The sequence below is a fragment of the Hypanus sabinus genome, chromosome 22, assembly GCF_030144855.1.
Source record: "Hypanus sabinus isolate sHypSab1 chromosome 22, sHypSab1.hap1, whole genome shotgun sequence".
In the NCBI taxonomy this organism is placed as follows: Eukaryota; Metazoa; Chordata; class Chondrichthyes; order Myliobatiformes; family Dasyatidae; genus Hypanus; species Hypanus sabinus.
Window position 1 is genome coordinate 13,250,780 of NC_082727.1, and position 16,801 is coordinate 13,267,580.

Below are 16,801 nucleotides of genomic sequence, written 5' to 3' on the forward strand. Positions count from 1 at the left end.
TGTTGCAATTGTTCACTGGATGGAGTTGAGGCATTTGGTTATAAATGGGCATCAAGATTCCTCATCAGTGAACAACACTGGTGACATCCCCCCCCCCCACTGGGACACTGAATCATTGGATTATTAAGTATTTCTGTCAAGAGATAAGCAAGTCAAGGATCTGAGCCTGATTTTGTAATCCGAGTTGGGACACTGGCTATCAGCTTTTTCCTGCCTCTGATGTTCTGCAGAGCTGCCCTTTATTGCATACACGCAGTTTGGCTTCCTATTTCTAGAGTCTATTAACTAAACAGTGCTGACAGGTTGAGGGACATTAGAGCCTGGGAGTCCAGTTCTGGCATAGGTGAGATGCCATTTGGACAGCTGTGATAGTATCAAGTAGGGGGAGGGCTCTGGCCTCTCTGAGCCTATATATAGAATATTACCAGTCAGTAGACACTATACACTCAATGGCCACTTTATTAGGGATAGGAGATACCGAATATAATTGTCATTGAGTATATATTCGTGATCTTCTGCTCCTGTAGTCCATTCACCTTAAGGTTCAATGAGTTGTGTGTTCAGAGATACGTTTCTGCACACCACTGTTGTAACATATAGTCATTATATGTTACTATATAACTATATGTTACTATATAATTTCAGCCACTCCGGTCATTCTCCTCTGCTCTCTCATTAACATGATGTTTTCACCTACTGAACTGCCGTGTACTGGAAGACTGTTGTGTGTGAAAATCCCAGGCAATCAGCAATTTCTGAGATACTCAAACCACCCCATCTGGAACTAAATATCATTCCATGGTCAAAGTCTCTTAGATCACATTTCTTTTCCATTCTGATGTTTGGTCTGAACAACAACTGAACCTCTTGACCATGTCTGCATGCTTTTGTTCATTGAGTTGTTCCCACATGATTGGCTAGGTAGATATTTGCACTAACAAGCAGGAGTACAGGTGCATCTGATAAAATGGCCACTGAGTGTATATTAAGGACATGTTGGTGCTATTGTTCCACCATCCTTTGGCTACTGCTCAAAGCACCTTTTGACTTTGGGGGATGGAGAATAATATTCCTTTCACATCCACTTTCCAGTGATGCTGTCATATTCATGAACTGGCATAGCAATGTAGCAGTTAGCGTAACTCCCTATGGTGTCAGCTATAAGATGGAGGTTCAGTTCTCACCACCCTTTGCAAGGAGCTTGTATGTTTTTCCCATGACCGCATGGATTTCCCACGGTGCTCCGGTTTCTTCCCACATTCCAAAGACATACGGATTAGAGATGGCGAGTTGTCCGCTTGATGCAAGCAATTGTATGTTTTGGTATACGTGTGATAAATAAAGCTAATATTAATAACTTTTACTTAAACTAAAAATCTTAATTCTACCTCTTCCATTATTGTCACTTCAGCCCTGCCTCAGTTGGTACTGAATGCATGATTTATTCTCATATTCTTCTCATTGCTGAGCTTACGGTCACATTTATTATTGCCAAGTACACTGCTCACAATGTGAGTTTCATGTAAAAGTGAGGAATTTGAGGCTGTTTTAAACCAGTTTCTTCCCTTCTGGCATCAGATTTCTGATAAACCCATGAACACTACCTCATTATTCATCACGAGGAAATCTGCAGATGCTGGAAATTCAAGCACCACACGCAAAATGCTGGTGGAACGCAGCAGGCCAAGCAGCATCTATTTGGACGAAGTACAGTCGACGCTTCGGCCCGGGACCCGTCGTCAGGACGAAGGGTCTCGGCCCAAAACGTCCACTGTACTTCTCCCTATAGATGCTGCCTGGCCTGCTGCGTTCCACCAGCATTTTGTGTGTGGTGCTCATTATTCATCCTCATTATTTGAAAAGATGTACCCTTGACCTCACGATTTACCTCATCATGGCTTTGCAGCTTGTTGTTTGCCTGCACTGCACATTCTCTATTACTGTAATAACTACTCTCCATTCTGTTAGTGCTTTTCCCTTGCATCACCTGGGTGTACTGATGTAATGTAATGGTCTGTATGGCTGCAATGCAAATCAAATTTTTTACTGTAGCTCAGTACATGTGGCAATAATAAACCAATTCAAAATTTATCATATGTACATTGAAACATAAGGAAAATGTGTCGTTTGCATTAACAACCAACCCAAGTGGATTGAAAAGCTTGAGCATATAGACATTAAGAAAGAGGATGTGCTGAAGCTTTTGGAAAGCATCAAGTTGGATAAATCACTGGGACTGAACGGGATGTACCCCAGGCTACTGTGGGAGGCGAGGGAGGAGATTGCTGAGCTTCTGGCAATGATCTTTGCATCATCAATGGGGACTGGGGAGGAGGTTCCAGAGGATTTGAGGTTTGCAGATGTTGTTTCCTTATTCAAGAAAGGGAGTAGGGATAGCCCAGGAAATTATAGACTAGTGAGTCTTACTTCAGTGGTTGGTAAGCTGATGGAGAAGATCCTGAGAGGCAGGATTTATGAACATCTGGAAAGGCATAATATGATTATGGCTTTGTCAAAGGCAGTGTGGTGAACTACATATACCTGTCTGGACACGCCCCCACTGCTGACTGCTCCTGTGGCTCTTCCCATAGACCCCTGTATAAAGGCGATTGGAGGCATGGCTCCTCCCTCAGTTTCCAGGATGTCATACGGGGATCTCTTGCTGCTGATTGCTCTTTTACAGCGAATAAAAGCCTATATCTCACCTCACATCGAGAGTTATTGATGGTGCATCAATTTTATTCGCTGGAAGTTTTAAAACATGGAGAGTATTTTACGTCCGGAAAAATTGGACTTGGACCCTCAAGCTCCAGAAGCAGCTCTTGCCTTTGAACTCTGGCTTGCATGCTTCCAATCATACTTGGAAGAGAATCGCGTGACTGAGCCCGCTATCATGCACAAAATCCTTCTTTCCAGGGTCAGCCCGAAAGTATTCTCCCTTATCAGGGACCTGCCGACCTACCAAGGGGCACTGGACACCCTCAAAGGACGGTACCTGCAGCCAGTGAACACCGTCTACGCAAGACATCGCCTAGCGACGCGACGGCAGCGGGCCGGAGAGTCGAGCGCGGAGTTTGCCCGGGCCCTACAGACACTCGTGCAGGCCTGTGACTGCAAGGGACTAATGGCAGAACAGCATGCGGAGCTCCTGGTATGAGACACCTTCGTTACGGGGATCAGGTCAGTGTACGTGCGCCAGCGGCTGCTGGAAAATGCCGACCTTACCTTACACTCGGCGATTGAGCTGGCCGACACACTGGAGGCTGCTCTACACAACACTGACACTGTCCAGCCGCGCGATCTCCCACCAGTCCCATGGACGCTGCAGACCCCGCCACCCGCGAGCGAATCGACCACCGCTGCTGCCAGTCGCGAGCCCACGAACTCCCCAAAACCGACCACAGCTGCTGCCAGTCGCAAGTTCACGCAGTGTTACTTTTGTGGACACGAACAGCACCCCCAAAAACGCTGCCCGGCCCGAGAAGCTACCTGCTCCAGCTGTGGAAAGAAGGGCCATTTCGCTAAGGTCTGTAAGTCTAAACCACGAGCGGGGTTGGGCAGTGCCACGTGTGAGGCATGGGGGTCACCATCTTTGTTGGCACCACCTCGCCCCGCCTCTGACCCACGGGTGCTTACCGGACACCAAGACAGCGGTTCAACTCTGGCCTCCGTAACCCTCGACCAAAGCGCCCCACACCAGCTTGCAAGGTCAATGATAGACATCCTGGTGGAGGGGCACAGGACTAGCTGCCTGTTTGACACGGGCAGCACTGAGAGTTTTATTCATCCGGACACGGTGCAACACTGCAGACTCGTGACACAGCTGGTAAGCCAGAGGGTCACCATGACTTCTGGGTCGCATTCCACAGACGTCTGGGGGGTTGGGGGGGAGGTTGTGTAGTGACATTGGTGGTGCAGGGCACAGAATATCGGGACTTTGCGCTACTGGTCATGCCTCAAATGTGTGTGCCTGTACTATTGGGGCTGGACTTCCAGAGCCACCTCGAAAGTGTGACTATGGCATATGACGGGCCCCTCCCACCACTCACTGTCCGGAATCCTCAGTTCTGTGGGACTTCATCATATACCTCGCTACTGACCACACACACACACACACCGACCCGCACATCCCACCCAACACCATGCCGACAGCTGCGCTACTGACACCACTTACAGCTTCTCCACCCTCAAGATCCCTCCCCCACCACTGTTCGCCAACCTGACCTCCAACTGTAAACCTGTGGCAACTAAAAGCAGGAGGTACAGTGCTGGGGACAGGGCCTTCATTCAGTCAGAGGTGCAGCGGCTGCTCAGGGAGGGGATCATTGAGGCAAGCACAAGCCCTTGGAGGGCCCAGGTGGTTGTTCAGACCGGGCAGAAAAATAGGATGGTCGTGGACTATAGCCAGATCTGAAATCTGCTTACCACCAGCTCCCCATCCACCCGGAGGACCGCTCCTACACCGCCTTCGAGGCGGGTGGCAGGCTCTATCACTTGCTGCACGTCCCATTCGGTGTCACAAATGGTGTCTCTGTCTTCCAGAGACCAATGGACCAGATGGTGGACCAGTGCCAACTGAAGGCCACATTTCCCTATTTGGATAACATTATCATCTGTGGTCATGACTGGCCGGATCACAACACCAAGCTCCAACGAATTTTCCAAGTGGCCAAAACCCCAAACCTTACCTATAACAGGGACAAGTGTGTGTTTGGAACCACCCGACTCACTATCCTTGGGTATGTCGTGGAGAACGGGGTCATTGGCCCTGATCCCGACCGTATGTTAGAACTCCCTCTTCTCACCACACTCAGACAGTGCCTGGGCTTCTTTTCCTATTACGCCTTTAGCCGTATTAAAGGGGACATTGCCAAAGCAACGATGCATGCGGTGGACGAGACCATTCCTTCCAAGTAGAGAGTGACTCCTCCGACTTCGCGCTGGCTGCTACCTTCAATCAGGCAGGCAGGCCAGTAGCATTCTTCTCTCGTATCCTTCAAGGCCCTGAAATTCGGTACTCCGCGGTGGAGAAAGAAGCCCAGGCCATAGTGGAAGCTGTAAGGCACTGGAGGCACTATCTCGCTGGCAAAAGGTTCACCTTACTGACCGACCAGCGCTCAGTTGTGTTCATGTTCAGCAACCAACAGTGGGGCAAAATCAAAAATGATAAAATTTTGCAGTGGAGAATAGAACTCTCCACCTACAACTATGATATCCTGTACCGGCCTGGAAGACTCAATGAGCCCCCTGATGCCCTATCCCAGGGAGCGTGTGCCAGTGCGCAGCTCAACCGGCTATACGCCCTCCATGCAGATCTTTGCCACCCAGGGGTCACCTGATTTTACCATTTCGTGAAAGCCCGGAACCTGCCTTACTCCCTTGAGGACATCAGGACGATGACCAGGGACTGCCAAGTCTGCACTGAGTGTAAACCGCACTTCTACCGTCCTGACAAGGTGCAAATTGAGCAACTGGGTGTTGATTTAAGGGCCCCCTTCCCTCCACTGACTGCAATGTCTACTTTCTCAACATTATCGACGAGTACTCGTGGTTCCCCTTTGCCATTCCCTGCCCCGACACCACCGCCACATCTGTCATAAAAGCCCTGCGCCAGCTCTTCACTCTGTTCGGATATCCCTGCTATATCCACAGTGATAAAGGGTCCTCGTTTATGAGTGACGAGCTGAGCCAGTACCTGCTGGCTAGGGGCATTGCTACTAGTAGGACTACGAGCTATAATCCCTGGGGAAATGGACAGGTGGAGAGGGAGAATGCCACAGTGTGGAAGGCCAAACTTTTAGCCCTTAAGTCAAAGGGGTTGCCGGTCTCTCGATGGCAGGAGGTCCTCCCCGAGGCACTCCACTCTACCCGCTCTCTCTTATGTACGTCCACCAATGCCACCCCTCATGAGCACCTCTTTTCTTTTCCCAGGAAGTCTGCCACTGGGACTACCCTACCGGCTTGGCTGACGTCCCCAGGGCCAGTACTGCTCCGGAAACATGCACAGAGCAATAAATACTCCCCGCTGGTAGAGAGGGTTCACCTACTACATGCGAACCCCCAGTATGCCTACGTGGTCTTACCTGATGGGCGGGAGGACACGGTCTCCATCCGCGACCTGGTGCCAGCGGGAGCAGCAGACCACTACCCCGAACAATCCATGGTAACAATGAACCCTGTACCCACCTGATACCGCACACACCGAGCCCTACACAGACTCCTCATGACACTCCCATACCGGGTGCCTCGCACACGCGTGAGGGATCACTGACGCCTAATGGGCCGACACCTCAAGTCAGGCCGGAACCAGCACAACCACCATCTCCGGTGCAAGCACCACCGGCACCTGTGCAATCACAGCCGGTGCTACGTAGATCGCAGCGACAGATTCGACCACCTGATAGACTTAACCTGTAAATATACTTTTAACCTGTAAATATATTTGTAAGAAACTTCGCCCCATGTGGACCTTCTTTTAAAACAAAAGCGGGGGTGAATGTGGTGAACTACATATACCTATCTGGACATGCCCCTCTGCTGACTGCTCCTGTGGCTCTTCCCACAGACCCCTGTATAAAGGCGATTGGAGGCATGGCTCCTCCCTCAGTCTCCAGGATGTCGTATTGGGATCTCTTGCTGCTGACTGCTCTCTTCCAGCAAATAAAAGCCTACATCTCACCTCACGTCTCCAAGAGTTATTGATGGTGCATCAGGCAGGTCATGCCTTACGAGCCTGATTGATTTGTTTAAGGATGTGACCAAACATATTGATGAAGGAAGAGCAGTAGATGTAGTGTACATGGATTTCAGCAAGGCATTTGATAAGGTACCCCATGCAGGGCTTATTGAGAAAGTAAGGAGGCATGGGATCCAAGGGGACCTTCCTTTGTGGATCTAGAATTGTCATGTCCACAGAAGGCAAAGAGTTGTTGTTGATGGGTCATATTCTGCATGGAGGTCAGTCATTAGTGGAGTGCCTCAGGGATCTGTTCTGGGACCCTTACTCTTACATTTTTATAAATGACCTGGATGAGGAAGTGGTGGGATTTAATAAATTTGCTGATGACACTAAGGCTAGAGGTGTTGTGGATAGTGTGGAGAACTGTCAAAGGTTACATGCAACATTGATAGGATGCAAAATTGGGCTAAGAAGTGGCAGATGGAGTTCAACCCAGATAAGTGTGGGGTGGTTCATTTTGATAGGTCAAATATGATGGCAGAATATACTATTAATGGTAAGACTCTTGGCAGCATGGAGGATCTGAGAGATCTTGAGGACTGAGTCAGCCACACAGGCTGACTCTGTGGTTAAGAAGGCATACAGGGCATTGGCCTTCACCAATAGTGGGATTAAGTTTAAGAGCCGAGAGGTAATGTTACAGCTAACATTGGTCAGACCCCACCTGGAGTACTGTGCTCAGTTCTGGTCACCTCACAACAGGAAGGATGTGGAAACTATAGAAAGGGTGCAGAGGAGATTTACAAGGATGTTGCCTCGATTTGGGAGTATGCCTTATGAGAATATGTGGCCGTTTCTCCTTGGAGTGTCTGAGGATGAGAGATGTATAAGATGCTCAGAGGCATTGATCGTGTGGATAATCAGAGGCTTTTCCCCAGGGCTAAAATGGCCATCATGAGAGGGCACAGTTTTAAGGTGCTTGGAAGTAGGTACAGAGGAGATGTCATGATTTTTTTAAAAAACTGCAGAGAGCGGTGAGTGCGTGGAATGGGCTTCCGGCAATGGTGGTGGAGTCAAATATAATAGGGTCTTTTAAGAGACTCCTGGATGGGTACATGGAGCTTAGAAAAATAGAGGGCTCTGGGTAAACTTAGTTAATTTCTGAAGTAAGTACATGTTTGGCACAGCATTGTGGGCTGGATGGCCTGTATCGTGCTGTAGGTTCTCTACGTTTTTACAAGCGGATGTGCCAGGCAGCCCGCAAGTATCAGTATACATTCCAGCACCAATATAGCATTCCCACATTGTTCGGCAGAACAACACAGAAAAAAAACACAAGCAGCAAAAAAGATAACAACAGCCAAGCAAGCCCTTTTCCTCCCTCTCACCCATCAACATGCATGGACAATCGTCAATCCCCAGGATTCTTCCTTCACTTTTCCCACCTCTGGTCTCAAGTCTTAAGCCATTGGGCTTCAATTACTGATTACTTTGTGGACACTTGGCTCTTGAACATAACTTAAAGGGATTCAGGGGATATGGAAATAGACCAGAAAAGTGGAGTCAAAGTGGGGAATCAGCATGATTTTATTGAAGGGCCGAGGGGCAGAAAGGTCTCACCTTCCACCTATCTTCAAAGTTCTTAAAGAATATCTCAGGAGTATGTCATGAGATATTAGCAGAGGTGATTGAAAAGCTTGGTTGAAGATGGAGAAGGGAGAAATCAGGAGGGTGGAGGTTGTGACACAGAGGCATCAGCCTCTCAAAGTCCAGTCGTACATCCCCGTCATGAGAAGTGGAAATGGGCAAGGCTGGCTGTACAGCTCTGGTGAAGCTGTATCGGCCAATCCCCTGTACAGCGGATGCAATGGATTATAGAAAACGTACCATCAACTTCAGAGGATGATGGAAACAGGAGGTCATTGATGGCCTACGCTCCACTGGGAGCTAAGGGCCCAAGTAAGCAAGTAACTGAGGCATCAGAATGGAGGGAAGTTGGAAACAAGGGCACATCAGGAGTAATTTCTAATCACAAATAGCACCAGGTTAATTTAGCTTTGAAGACTAGATAAGCAGACATTGATAAGGGTGTTGAAGCTGCACAGCTGGTAGAGCCGCTGTCTTAAAGTGCGAGAGACCGGGGTTCAATCCTGAGCTCAGGTGTTGTCCATGTGGAGGTCACACCTCCCCATGTGAGTCTCCACCTAGAGCTATGGTTTTCTCACATATCCCAAAGGCATAGATTTATTAAGTTAATAGGACACTGTAAACTGGTGAGCGGTGCAGTCTGGGGGATATGAAATGGATTAATGTAGCATCTGTGAAAGTGATTATGGTTGACATGATGGGCTGAATGGCCTGTTTCTGAGCTGTACATCTCTATGACTATGTTGGTTAAGTTGCTAGGATTCCTCACACCAAATTCTTGGCACAAAGATGACATTCACATAGATATAGAATTTAGAGCATAAAGCAGTAGAGGAAAGAAACAGGCCCTTCAGCCCAGAATGTTGTGTCTAACTAATTAAATGCCTAGTTAAGCTAATGCCTTCTGCATACACAATATCCACATCCTTCCATTTCCTGCATATTCATGTTCCTATCTAAGAACCTTTTGAATGCCTCATCACCATCAAACCAGGCAATGCATTCTAAAAAAAACCTGGACCGCAGACCTCCTTTGAACTTACCCCTCTCACCTTAAATGAACACCCTCTAGTATTAGACCCTGGGGAAAGTTTGCCAGCTGTCTACTCCATCTACACCTCTCATAATCTTGTAAGCTTCAGTCAGGTCTCCCCTCAGCCTCCGCTGCTTCGGAGAAAACAATCCAAGTTTCAAAGTTCAAAGTAAGTTAATTTTCAAAATACACAAATGTTACCATATAACACACACAAAATGCTGGTGGAACACTGCAGGGCAGACAGCATCTATAAGGAGAAGCACTGTCGACATTTCGGGCCGAGACCCTTCGTCAGCATATGTTACCATATGCTACTTTTCTCTGACACGCATTTTACAAGACAGAATAAATACAATAAAAACTTAAGACAAACTATACATAAACAGAACAAATACTAATGTACAAAAGACAAACTGCATTAATAAAAATAATACTGCGAACATTAGTTACAGAGAATTTTTAAAAGTGAGTCAATAGATCATAGAACCAGTTCAGAGTAGTGGTGAATGAATTATCCACATTGATTCAGGAGACTGATTATTGTAGGATATTAACCATTCCTGAACCTGGTGGGATGGGACCTACGGCTCCTGTACCTGCTGCCTGATGGTAGTAGTGAGAAGAGGACATGGCCTGAATGGTGGAGGACTTTGATGATGGATGCTGGTTTCTTGTGGCAGCCCTCCACAGAAATGTGCTCAATGGTGGGGAGGGCTTTGCTTGTGATGGACTGGGCTGTATCCACCACTTTCTATTCCTCTTCCATTCCTGATCCTGGTGCTTCTAAAGTTAGGATACTCTCCACTGTGCATATATAGAACTGCATCAAAGTTTGTGCTGACATGCCAAAACTTTTACTTACAGAATGGATTTGTTTAGAGATACAGCACAGTAACAGGCCCTTCTGGCTCGATGAACCTCTGCCAACAGATTATACCCATGTGACCAATTAAGCTCATGCCAGGACATCTTTAGAATGTGGGGGGAAGCTGGCACGTCTAGAGGAAACCCACACAGTCACAGGGAGAATGTACAAGCTCCTTACAGAGAGTGGTGCATTGAACTCTGGTAGCTGGTTCTGTCACAACATCACTACACTACATTGCCACCACTACTGGACGTGGCAGTTTGTCTAACCTCTCCTTATAATCTAGGCAGCATCATGTTAAACTTAAGCACAAAGTACACTGCAGATGCTGTGGTCAAATCAACACATACAAACAAGCTGGATGAACTCAGCAGGTCGGGCAGCATCCGTTGAAACAAGCAGTCAACGTTTTGGGCCGAGACCCTTCATCAGGATTGAAGAAGGAGGGGGTGGGGCCCTATAAAGAAGGTGGGGGGAGGCTGGAAGGAGCCAGGTGAAAAACCAATCAGAGGAAAGATCAAGGGGTGGGGGAGGGGAAGCAGGGAGGGGATAGGCAGGAGAGGTGAAGAAGGAACGTAAAGGGAAAGTACTATGGGTAGTAGAAGAAGGCAGAGTCATGAGAGGTGATAGGCAGCTAGAAAAGGAGATAGAATGAAAGTGTGATGGGGGAAGGGAGAGGGAGGGAATTACCGGAAGTTGGAGAATTCGATGTTCATACCCAGGGGCTGGAGACTACCCAGACGGTATATGAGGTGTTGCTCCTCCAACCTGAGTTTGGCCTCATCATGGCAGTAGAGGAGACCATGTATGGAATGAGATGTGAAGCAGAGTTGAAGTGGGTGGCAACCAGGAGATCCTGTCTGTTGTGACAGACGGAGCGGAGGTGCTCAATGAAGTGGTCCCCCAATCTGCGTCAGATCTTGCCGATGTAGAGGAGGCCGCACTGGGAGCACCGAATGCAATAGATGACCCCAACAGACTCACAAGTGAAGTGTTGCCTCACATGGAAGGACTGTTTGGGGCCCTGAATGGTGGTAAGAGAGGAGGTGTAGGGACAGGTGTAGCACTTAAGCTTGCAGGGATAAGTACCAGGTGGGAGATCTGTGGGGAGGGACGTGTGGACTAGGCAGTCGTGGAGGAAATAATCCCTGCGAAAAGCAGAGGGGTAGAGAGGGAAAGATGTTCTTAGTGGTGGGGTCCTGTTGAAGGTGGTGGAAGTTGTGGAGGATAATAAGCTGGACCAGAGGCTGGTGGGGTGGTAGGTGAGGACAAGGGGAACACGGTCCCTGTTGTGGTGACGGGAGGATGGGGTGCGGGAAATGGAGGAGATGCATGTGAGGGCATCATTGATGACGGCAGAAGGGAAACTACGATTCTTAAAGAAAGAGGACATTTGAGATGTCCTGGAATGGAAAGCCTCATCCTGGGAGCAGATGCGGCGGAGACAGAGGAAATGGGAATAGAGAATAGCATTTTTATATTTGGCAGGGTGGGAAGAGGTATTATCAAGGTAGTTATGGGAGTCAGTGGGTTCACAGAAGATGTCAGTGGACAGTCTGTCTCCAGAGATGGAGACCGAGAGATCGAGAAAGGGGAGAGATGTGTTAAACTTCTCTTTCACCCTCACCAAAGCCTCCACATCCTTTCCATAATGTGGTGACTAGAAGTGAACACAGTATTCCTGAAGCAGCCTAACCAGAGTGTTATAAAGCTACAGTAGACAATGATTGCCAATGTACACAGCAACAATAAGTTGATGTCTTTTGTGAGGGAGACAAGTTTAGCAGTTATCTATTTCATGACATCTGATGGTACTCTGTTAATCGTTGGTCAAGATGTTCTTGGGATTATGTGTAGATTTTGGGAGAAATTTTAGCAGGAGACTCATCTTGGCAGATTCACTGTTGGCAAGCACAAACAGGCTTTGTGTAAAATTATGTCATGTTTTGTATATAATAAACTTTTACAAAGTGTGTATGCTGTAGTAGTTTGCAAAGCGTACACTGTGCCTCGCCATCTGTGATGCTTCAAGATTTAACCTTTGACCCCAGTTCTTTGGGAAACTCGTTGGCGTTCTTGCATCACATCCAAAGACTTTGCAAGCTTTAGAAGTTTTTCATCCCTTCTCCTTTTTGGAATGCTATGTTTGTGCAGAGACCCTAAAAGGGAAGAGGGTGGCACAAGAACATTGAATGTGATGGGGAGGGGGGAGCTGTGTTGAAAGGAGGAAGATTTCTGGCCAAGTTTCCTCCCCTACACTTCCGCATTACTTATCTGGAAATTTGTGAGAAATGGTTCAAAGTTCAGTAAAGGGCATTTTGACATCTGTTTTAGAAAATTAATTGGAAATGTGCTCCAAGTTTTCTCAGAGAATACTTCCATTCCTCCATTAGCTTTTTTCTCACGGCTAAGACATTCATCCACGTATCTACAGACCGAATTGTTGCAATCTCCTCACAGCAGACAGTCCTGCTGCCCCCTACCCCATCCTACAACACACCCTTACTCATCAATCAACCTTCTGTGAGGGCACAGTTTTAAGGTGCTTGGAAGAAGGTACAGAGTGGATGTCATGGGTAAGTTTTTTTTTAAAAACACAGAGAGTGGAGAGCGCGTGGAATGGGCTGCCAGCGACAATGCTGGAAGCGGATATGACAGGGGCTTTTAAGAGCCTCCTGGATAGGTACATGGAGCTTAGAAAAATAGAGGGCTATGGGTAACCCTAGGTAATTTCTAAAGGAAGTACACGTTTGGCACAGCATTGTGGGCTGATTGTGCTGTAGGTTTTCTATGTTTCTTCTCCCAGTCCAGCAATGCCTCATATTTAGCATTTTCTTTAGACTCACCCTTCGCCTTCTTGGCAGCCTCCTCCACCCCTGCAATGACCAACACCAAACCTTCCCAGCTTCAGTGACCCAAAATCAAGGATCAAAGAATGTACAAATTATACACTTTGAGATTTCTTTGCTTACAGGCAGCCGCAAAGCAAGGAACCCAAATAACCCAATTAAAAAAAAGACAGACTGTAACTACGAGGAAATCTGCAGATGCTGGAAATTCAAGCAACACACACAAAATGCTGGTGGAACACAGCAGGCCAGGCAGCATCTGTAGGAAGAAGTACAGTCGATGTTTCAGGCCAAGACCTTTGGTCAGAAACCTCGATTGTACTTCTTCCTATAGATGCTGCCTGGCCTGCTGCGTTCCAAGACCGTAACTACTGTGCTGAGAAAGAAGGAAAAAAAACACACGTGTCATGCAAACAATTGGAGCAAACGACATTTACATGTGCTAAGGATTTGCTGTGGACTGTTGGTCAGGGTGTGACATGGAACAAAAAAAAAATCCAACAATTATAAATAATATAACAGTTAACTAATTAAATATAAATAATAAAATATAATAAAGTTAGAGATTAAAGTACAGATATGGAATAAAATGTGCATAAATAAATAAATGCCAGCATGTATTTACAATGTAAACAATTATAAAAAGTGGTTTAAAGTGTCTCCAATGTCGGCTTGGCCCTGGACCACCTGGACAACAGCAATACCTACATCAGGCTGTTGTTTATTGTTACAGCTCAGCACTTAACACCATCATACCCTCAATACTAATCAACAAGCTCCTAAACCTGGGCCTCTGTACCTCCATCTGCAACTGGATTGTTGACTTTCTCATCAGAGCATAGTCATTGACCTCTACACTGGCACTTCTCAAGGGTGCGTGTTTAACCCACTGCTCTACTCTCTCTACACCCACAACTGTGTGGCTAGGTACAGCTCAAATGGCATCTATAAATTTTCCCATGACACAGCTATTGCTGGCAGAATCTCAGATGGTGATGAGGAGGTGTACAGGGATGAGATAGATCAGCTAGTTGAGTGGTGTTACAGGAACAATCTTGCACTCAATGTCAGTAATACCAAGGAAATGATTGCGGACTTCAGGAAGGGAAAGTCTAGGAAACACACACCAGTCCTCATCAAGGGATCAGCAGTGGGAAGGATGAGCAGTTTCAAGCTCCTGGGTTTCAGGATCCCTGAAGATCTATGCTAGGTCCAACATTCTGATGAGTGGCTATATTTCATCAGGAGTTTGAGGAGACTTGGCACGTCATCCAAGACTCTCACAAATTTCCACTTTGCATTCTGACCGGTTGCATCACCATCTGGTACGGAGGGACCACTGCACAGGATCGGAAAAAGCTGCAGGAAGTTACAAACTCAACCAGCTCCATCAAGGGCATTGGTCTCCCCAGCATTGAGGACACCTTCAAAAGTGGCACCCATCACCCTGGACATGCCCTTTTCTCATTGCTACCATCAAGCCTGAAGACACAAACTCAATGTTTTAGGAGCAGCTTCTTTCCCACTGCCATCAGATTACTGCCACATACACTATCTCAATATTTGTTTCCTTTTTTTTACACTACCTATTTTATATGTATATATTTCTTATGTCATTTATAGTTTTTTTTATTAGGTATTGCAATGTACTCTGTGCAAAACAACATAGGGTATGATTTTAGCCCTGATTCTGATTCACTGCAGTGCAGGGACAGAGGTCATAAGTAGAGAGGCCATCTCCATCCTCACTTCCCTTGTTCCTTTAGTCGTGCATCAGATCCTCAGCCGTGAATTACCCTCGTGAACCATCACCCTCAGCAACCTGTCTGCCACTTGGTCATGTTGATAAGTTGCCTCGCTCCCATGACAGAGGTGTGTTTGGCTAGATATTGAGAATCAAAGTGGAAACGCAAGAGAACCTGCAGACCACATGGTGGCATTTGAAGAAGGACGATGGGGTTTTGCCCAGCCAATGTTTACTCCTCTGCTGATACCTTAACAGACAACCTCATCATTTAATTCACTTCTCTCAGTGAACCTCAAGGTTGGGGAATCCAAAATGGGAGGGAACAGATACAAGAGGAGAGAGAATTAAAATATATCTTAAAGGAAACTTCTTTACAGAGGGTAGTAAGTACTGGAATGAGCTGCCAGAGGAAGTGATCAAAGCAAGTCCAATAACATCAAAACAATGAAAACCTACTTGACAATACAGGCCCTTTGGCCCACAAAGCTGTGACGAACATGTCCTTACCTGAGAAATTACCTAAGGTTACCCAGAGTCCTCTATTTTTCTGAGCTCCATATACCCGCCCAGGAGCCTCTTAAAAGACCCTATGGTATCCACGTCCACCACTGTCGCCAGCAGCCCATTTCACGCACTCACCACTCTCTGCGTAAAAATCACCCCAACATCTCCTCTGTACCTACTTCCAAGCACCTTAAAACGGTGCCCTCTCATGTTAGCTATTTCAGTCCTGGGAAAAAGCCTCTGACTATTCACACGATCAATGCCTCTCATCATCTTGTACACCTCCATCAGGTCACCTCTCATCCTCCATCGCTCCAAGGAGAAAAGGCCGAGTTCACTCAACCTATTCTCATAAGGGACGCTCCCCAATCCAGGCAACATCCTTGTAAATCTCCTCTGCACCCTGCTGAGTTCCTCCAACATTTTGTGTGGGTTGTTTGGATTTTCAGCATCTGCACATTGTCTCCTGCTTGTTGATTGCCGTACATTGCATTCTCTGATTTGGTGCACTGTGGTGCCACCATGTGGTCGTGCTAGATATTACTTGGAACTGAAATTGGTTTATTATAGATTGCAACATCTATCAAGATACAACGAAAAGCTTGTTTGTATACTGTTTGTACAGATCATATGCATTTAAGCAAAACAATAACAATACATAATATATTGCAGCAGCTAGAGATACAGTGCAGTGCAGGCAGACATTAATGTGCAAGGTCAAAATGAGGTAGATTGTGTGGTGAAGAGTCCAATTCATTGTATTAGGGATCCATTCAAGTGAACATCTTAATGAATTATTGCTTAGCTTTGTGGCACCTTCTGAACACCCAGGCTTTGTTTGATGTTTGAGAGATGTGAATTGAATGAGTATAAAGGATGAGCTTGCAGTTAAGTCTTTAAAAATTCTGGTGTAGGGAATTCTGAAGTTTAAATTACAGAATCCCAATGGCAATTGGATGTCTTCTATTGGAATGAGAAGATGAAGTAAAGTCAAGATGATGCTAAATGGCAACTCCTTTGCTTGCATCTTAGGAAACAGCTCTATTTCTATCTTTGATACCTCTTTTCCTTTTCAAGGTTCTTTTGAAGACCGTGGCCCAGAGTTACACTCTGATTCTGGTTCTTTGTGGGAATTGAACCGGCTCTCAGGACCACACGACCAACTGCTTTTTGATATTCCAAGGAAGCAGCCTGGAAGACTAGCGCGCCTTCAGGCTGCCAGATGTTCGTGGCTGATTCTAGGCCAGTGTCCCTGACTGGGGCATCACGAGAGGACACAGAACATCAGGAACAGTGGTTTGGCTGCTAGCTGTGTGCCCAGAGACCTGAACCTTTCTGCGGCTGACTCTCTGGGCAGAGATCAGAGAAAGCGATGCAACTGACTTTTAACATCATAAGTCAGCAAGTTGTTTGTTATGTCTCCCCTCTTGCTGTGAAACTGAGGCACCTCTTTTTCCCTTTTTAGGGAGAG

The 16,801-nt window shown here is 46.7% G+C and overlaps 1 long non-coding RNA gene across 2 annotated transcripts in view; it reads right to left on the reverse strand.

Annotated features, from left to right (window-relative positions):
- LOC132379341 (uncharacterized) overlaps window positions 1-16,801 on the reverse strand; it is a 64,062-nt gene that overhangs the window by 40,328 nt on the left and 6,933 nt on the right. The gene's annotated exons all lie outside the window — the stretch shown is intronic.